Genomic DNA, 6,454 nt, shown 5'->3' with positions numbered 1-6,454 from the left:
GGCAAGCCATTTTTAACCTGAATACCTGGGGGCCTGATGACAAGCACTTTACGTCCGGGATGAAGGACTTGGTTCTTCACTCAGCCCCATCCAATGCTTTTGGGTCCTTGGTGGCCATTTTGGCACCTTATGTGCGGCACCGGATACATGAGGTAACCACTGCAATGGCCACTTTGGGGGATGTAGAAGGTCAACAGAAGGAGAAAACCGTGTATGTCGCACGGCGGGTGGCGCCCAAGCAGAGAGCAGGCTCAGCGGAGAAAGGGCCCAAGCGAATCACATGTATGCAAATGTGGATTGACCTGCTAGCCTCAGGCATTGATCAGACAAAAACAGACCGGCAACCGAATGCTGTCATGGTGGCGCTGTGGCACCAGTTGAAGCCTGAGCAACAGTTCCAAAAGACTGTGGAAACGGGAAAGAATCCCGTCAGAGTAGGCAAGTGAGCCTCCGGGACTTTATGCAGCCCTCAGAGAGGGAGCCCGTGTACCTCTTTGACCAGGGGGAAGGCTGAGGTGCCCGGCTTGGGGGATCCCTGGAGGACTGGAGGCCACATGTGGAACTTGCGATTTGCTGGTCTCCCACCGATGTGCAGTGTGTGCTGGCGTTGGTAGATACTGGAGCTGATTGCAGTCTGATTAACGGCAACTCGGATAAGTCTCCAGGGAAGCCGGCATATGTCGACGGCTATGGAGGCCATACCGTGAAAGTGAATCCAGTGTCCCTGTCCCTTGGCATTGGCCGTTTGCCACCCCAAGTGTACACAGTGTATGTGTCTCCTATGCCCGAGTATGTTCTGGGGGTGGACGTCTTGCAAAGACTGTGCCTGCAGATGACCATGGGCGAGTTCCACCTATGGGTGCATGTGGTTAAGACTGTTGTCCGGGGGGCATACACACCACCTGCCACAAGTGTTGCCTCTGCCACGATGTGTGGTGACCACCTGAGAGTATTGCCTCTCGGGTGGACATGAGGAGATCACACAGACTGTTGTAAAGTTGGAAGAGGTTAGGATCGTGCCATCCACCCACAGCCCTTATAATTCCTTGGTTTGGCCAGTGAGGAAGCCTGACAGCACGTGGCGTATGACAGTGGATTACTGGGAATTAAATAAAGTGACTCCTCTGTTGCATGCTGCTGTGTCCTCGGTGCATGACAATGGATCAGCTTAACAGTCCGATTGGGACAGTACCACTATGCTGTGGACCTCGTTGATGCCTTCTTTTCCATCGATATTGCTGCTGAGAGTCAAGATCAGCTTGCCTTCACCTGGGATGACAGACAGTGGACTTTCTGTGTGTGGCCACAAGGAAACCTGCATGGCCCCACTATTTGTCACGGGCTCATTGCTCAGGACTTCGCTGCCTGGGCTCACAGTGATGCAGTGCTTGTATTTCACTATACTGACGATGTTACGTTAACCTCTGACTCTTGCAGATCTAGAGCACACTGCTGATTCCCTGCGGAAGCATCTGGCAACATGTGGTTGGGTGGCCAATGACACCAAAGTCCAGGGACCTGGTTTATCTGTCAATTCTTAGGGGTTGTCTCGTCAGGTAAGATGAGGGTGATACCTGAGGCGATCATTGACAAGATACAGGTGTACCCCCTGCCAATGACTGTAGCTCAATTGCAAACATTTCTGGGCCTGTTGGGGTACTGGTAAATGTTTACCCCTCATTTAGGCCAGGTGCTGAGACCCCTATATACGGTGGTAAAGAAGGGAACCCTGTGGACAGATGCTACGGACCAAGCGTTCAAGGCTGCTGGGCGTGCTGTGCAGCAGGCACAGGCTTTCCAGATGGCTGATCCAGGACGGCCATATGAATTGGACATCCACGTTACCCAAGAGGGTTTGGCTGGGGCCTGTGGCAGCAGCACGACCGGGTGTGAGCCCCTGTTGGGTTCTGGTCCTAACTGTGGAAAGGAGCAGAAATACAATATTCTCTAGTGGAGAAACAGTTGGCAGCCACCTATGCTGCCCTGATGGCGTGTGAGGCTATCACACAAACGGCCCCTGTCCAGCTTAGAACCACATACTCCATTCAAGAATGGCTCCGGTCATGGGCTACCCGTCCATGGTCTGGCACGGCCCAGACCCCTACCTTGTCAAAGTAGGGGGCTTATCTGGAACAAAGGAGCTCGGTGAGCTCCAGCCCCCTGAATGTGGAGTTGCAGCAGGTGTTAGGGCTGGTTGAGCTCCTCGCTGTGGGGGAACAGACTCCTCTAGAGATAGAGCCCACGCCCTCTGCTGAGGGGAGGCCCCTATCCTGCAGGATGCCTGGTATACTGATGGTTCTAGTAGAGAGCCAGCTGCCACGTGGACAGCCACAGCTGTGCAGCCAAGCACTGATACTATTTGGTTTGATACTGGCACCGGCCAAAGCAGCCAGTGGGCAGAATTATGGGTCGTCTGGATGGTTATCGCCCGTGAACCAGGGCCCTCAGCTGTTTGTACAGACAGCTGGGCGGTGTACTGGGCATTGACCCTGTGGTTATCCGTGTGGTGGGCTCAGCAATGGTTGGCCGGGAACCGCCCCGTGTGGAGGCAGGCCATGTGGCAGGAACTATGGGCCTTGGGCCATGAAAAAGAGGTGACAATGTATCATGTTCACAGCCACATGCCTCTGACTGCTCCTGGGAATGACGAGGCTGATACTCTGACCCGTGAGGTGGCTAGAAAGGGCCTTGTCTGCAGATGTGGCACACTGGCTACGTCAACACCTAAATCACGCAGGGAGCCAGACCATGGGAACAGTGAGCAAGCGCTGGGGGCTACCCCTCACATGGCAAGAAATAATGACGGAATGCCAAGAATGCACAGTGTGTGCCCAGGCCTTTCCTAATAGAAGGAAAGTAGTGTCCACACAGCAGCAAGTAGCTAGAGGGCGTGTACCCTTGGGCCCATGGCAGGTGGACTACTTGGCCCATTACCAAAGACCAAAGGGGCCTTTTTGGCCCCTTTTTGGCTGTTGATACGGCCACTGGTTTACTCTTTGCATGGCCCTGTGCGGCCGTAGACCAGAGGCGGACAATTCAGGCCCTGCAGGTACTCTGTGCCCTTTATGGTTGATCCTTGGTCATGGAGAGTGACAAGGGGACACACTTTACAGGACAAGAAGTCCAACAGCAGGCTGGCACTGTGGACATCCAATGGACCTTCCATACTCCTTACAACCCAGTTGCTGCCGGGATGATAGAGAGGATAATGGGCTTTTAAAGCAGGGCCTACGCACGGCCGTAGAGCCCCCGTCGTTGCGAGGCTGGGCAAGTCAGTCGTGGCAGGTACTGATGGTGTTGAATGAAAAACCTCAAAAGGTAGAGCCAGCCCCCATGGAGGCTTTGCTGCATTGCAGCCCCTATACAGCTCCAAGTGTAACTACTGATGAGTTACTGAAGCCTGGCTACGGCTGAAATGGAAACATTCTTTTGCTGGCCCCAACGTTTCTTAACATGGGGGAGGTAAAAGAATGGGAAAGGCCTTGGAAGATACAAGCCCCTCACTGCAGGTGGCTGGCGCTTTTAGCACCCTGGGGACTTGGGGAACAATGAGACTTACATGCCACCCCGTGGGTGACCAGCACTTGGCCCCCTCGGGTAACTGTCAGGCTGCCATGGACTGATGCTGGTTCTGCCCTGAAGGGAACACATGTGATTTCTTTGTGGCCAAAAATGAGTTCCCCTGTACTGCTGCATGTGGACCCAGCGCTTGCAGCGCCTCTGCAGGCAGAAAAGGTGTGGTATCAATGGCCGGGAAGGACCCTGTTGGCAGACACCCTCTTGTCCCAGGAAAGTGACTAGCCTGCGTTCTGTCCAAAGGATGTGATTTGCCTCTCTTAGTTCCTATCACTTCTTTGTCCTTTCGCCCATAGATGGAGTGTGGCAAATAGTGTTGTGGACTGGACGCACACCTTTGCTGAGGTGGCCAATGTGTCTAACTGCTGGGTGTGCACAGAACTGCCCACCATCGTGGCAGTAGGCTTGCCGTGGCACATCCACCCTGCTTCAGAAGGAAACCGGACCTGATTGCATTCCTGGGGACCTGCCAATGCTCAGTGGGACCAAAGAAGGTGCCCAGTGGACCAGAAGCTGCACTGACAACGTGGACCTAAACGGCCCCGGGCAACCCCAAGCCTCTGGGGTGGCTATGGGTGGTTACCCAGGGAGGCTGTTGCGCTCCGCACGTCTGTGCCCCTATGCATAGAGCAACAAAAGGGGGATGTGATAGCAGGGTGGGTACCCAAGGAGCTGTGTCAGAAGATCCAGTGAGTGACCCAGCCCAAGTATTGGTAGAATGTCTGTCCCTATGTGGGAACGATCCCCACAGACAGTGTACCCATGGGCAGTCTCTGGGTATGTGGTAGTTATGCATGGCCTTATCTCCCGGCCAACTAGACAGGGCGATGTACCCGGGGGTGGCCCTATCTCCTGGCTACCGTTCGGAGAACCTTGGATGTGCGCCCCAGCAATTGGGAGAGGGTAAAAGGGCGCTATCAGCAGGAGAAATGAACACCCTGGTGGGTTTACCCACAGACTGTTCTTAGTCTGTCCGTGGGGATGATTGCTGTGGAGTGGCACGTTACTGCCTTGGCACAGCATACTGCCCGGGCCCTCAATCATACAGCCCAGGCCCTGTCTCTCTTAACTGATGAAGTAGACCAGACCGGGAAGGTTGTGCTGTAGAACCGCATGGCTCTAGACATCCTTACTGCAGCACAAGGGGAGACCTGTGCAGTCATTGAGGTGCAATGTTACATGTATATACCAGATAAAGCAAGGAACATATCACAAGCCTTGCGACAGGCCAAGCAGGAGATCTTGAGGATCCAGATGTTGATGGGAGACCCCCTACAGGAATGGTGGTCTAAGCTGTCCTCCTCATGGCAGTGGGTTCTCATCACATTAGGAAGTATAGCTTGTCTCTTGGTGGTCGTTTGCTGTTCTCTGTGTTGTTGTTGTGGAATGTGGGTCCAAGGCATTGGGCTGTGTGCCCCTACCTCCCACAGGCTCCCCCCACTGCTGAGGTCCCATGGGGGTGGAGGGAAGGGAGATGGAGGTTCTGTGGACCATCAGACCAGAGCAGCTTCCAGGCGGATGTGACTCAGCATGTCCGCTGCAGGCAGCACATGCGCCAACCATGTATGTAAACACATTATGTAACCTGCATAATGTAAACATTGTCTGCTGGCTGTCTGCCACTTTTGTCCAGTAGTCATATAAAAGCGGCCACAAGGGGAGCCGCTGCAGTCCAACCATCAGTTGGCCAGAGTGAATAAAGAGTATGTCTGCTTTGCCATTGGCTGCTCGCACCTTTTTTCAGTTACCCAAGCCCTGTGGTCCAGTGCTCAGCTGTCTCTCTCCTGCATACACCTGGCCTCCACTGAATGCCAGGAGCGCCTCTCTAGTTGTGACACCCAACAATGGCGCCATTGTTTACTTTCACCTGAGTTGGCTGACCTCTAGGGCTGATTATCATCCTTCTCAGCACTGCATTTCCTGTTCCATAGGCAAATCCTGAATAAGCGTGGTGTGTGTTCCTAATTTTTACTTTCAGGAGAAAAAGGTAAAGATTGGTCAAATGAACTGATCTGAGGGATTCTATAAAAGGAAAGAAAATATACTTTCTGGTCATAACAGAAGTGAGTCAACGGTGAAGGCCTGAGCTTGAATGTAAGGTGACTTACACCAGACTTTGCCAAATCTCACCTTGGGGGCAAAATTACCCCCTATTGAGAACCACTGGTTTAGTCTGATAACTCCAGAACCAATAAAAACTTTTGGAATCGAATTCACTCCTCCTAGATCTGTGGATTGGGCCCAGCATTGACCTAATTTCCCCAAATTATTTGAAATAAATTATGCAATGGCCTCTCATATTGGTTCAAGGATGGAGTGAGGGGGACAATGCCATTTGGGAAGAACCATTCCCACACGTCTTATAAGTAAGTACAGATTTTCCTAATTCATTCAGTGTTCTTTATAGGAGAGTTCAGAAAGAGCCTAAAACAACATTCCACGCTTTGAATGCAGCCGTCACAGTGAGGCCCTGGAGTTCTGGAAGCAAAGCTGAGAAAGATTAAAACTTTAAATCTTCAGCACAATAAATATGAGCATGGACTGGACACTCCCCATTCCTCCCATACTTCCTTTTTTACCACCTTTAAACTATTCTTAGCAGCAGACAGCCTGAAAATCCATGATGATGGACCATCAAAGCCCCAGAGTTTGGATAATTTATGGAGTTTGAGATGCGTGTCTGGGAACTCCAGAGAGAGGGGGAAAGAGCCGCCCTGCTCAGACCCTCAGTATCCTCCTTGTCATCTTTCACATGCCCCCTAAGGCCTGTTCCACTAAGTACACCCTTAGGACCTGTCTTAGAACCTTCAAGCTGCTATAGCAGAACACCATAGACTGGGGGGCTGAAACAACCAATATTTATTTCTTACAGTTCTGG

General features: G+C 52.4%; 1 long non-coding RNA gene across 1 annotated transcript; it reads left to right on the top strand.

The window, feature by feature from the left end:
- Positions 1-1,439: 1,439 nt before the first annotated feature.
- LOC124234242 (uncharacterized) lies at positions 1,440-5,294 on the top strand. Its single transcript, XR_006887260.1, has 2 exons — positions 1,440-1,556; positions 3,873-5,294. It is a non-coding gene; the product is annotated as an uncharacterized LOC124234242 (long non-coding RNA).
- The last annotated feature ends 1,160 nt before the right edge of the window (positions 5,295-6,454 follow it).

The sequence above is a fragment of the Equus quagga genome, unplaced genomic scaffold, assembly GCF_021613505.1.
Source record: "Equus quagga isolate Etosha38 unplaced genomic scaffold, UCLA_HA_Equagga_1.0 73442_RagTag, whole genome shotgun sequence".
NCBI lineage: Eukaryota > Metazoa > Chordata > Mammalia > Perissodactyla > Equidae > Equus > Equus quagga.
Note: the sequence above shows the minus strand (reverse complement) of the source record. Positions and strands in the feature narration are given on the sequence as shown.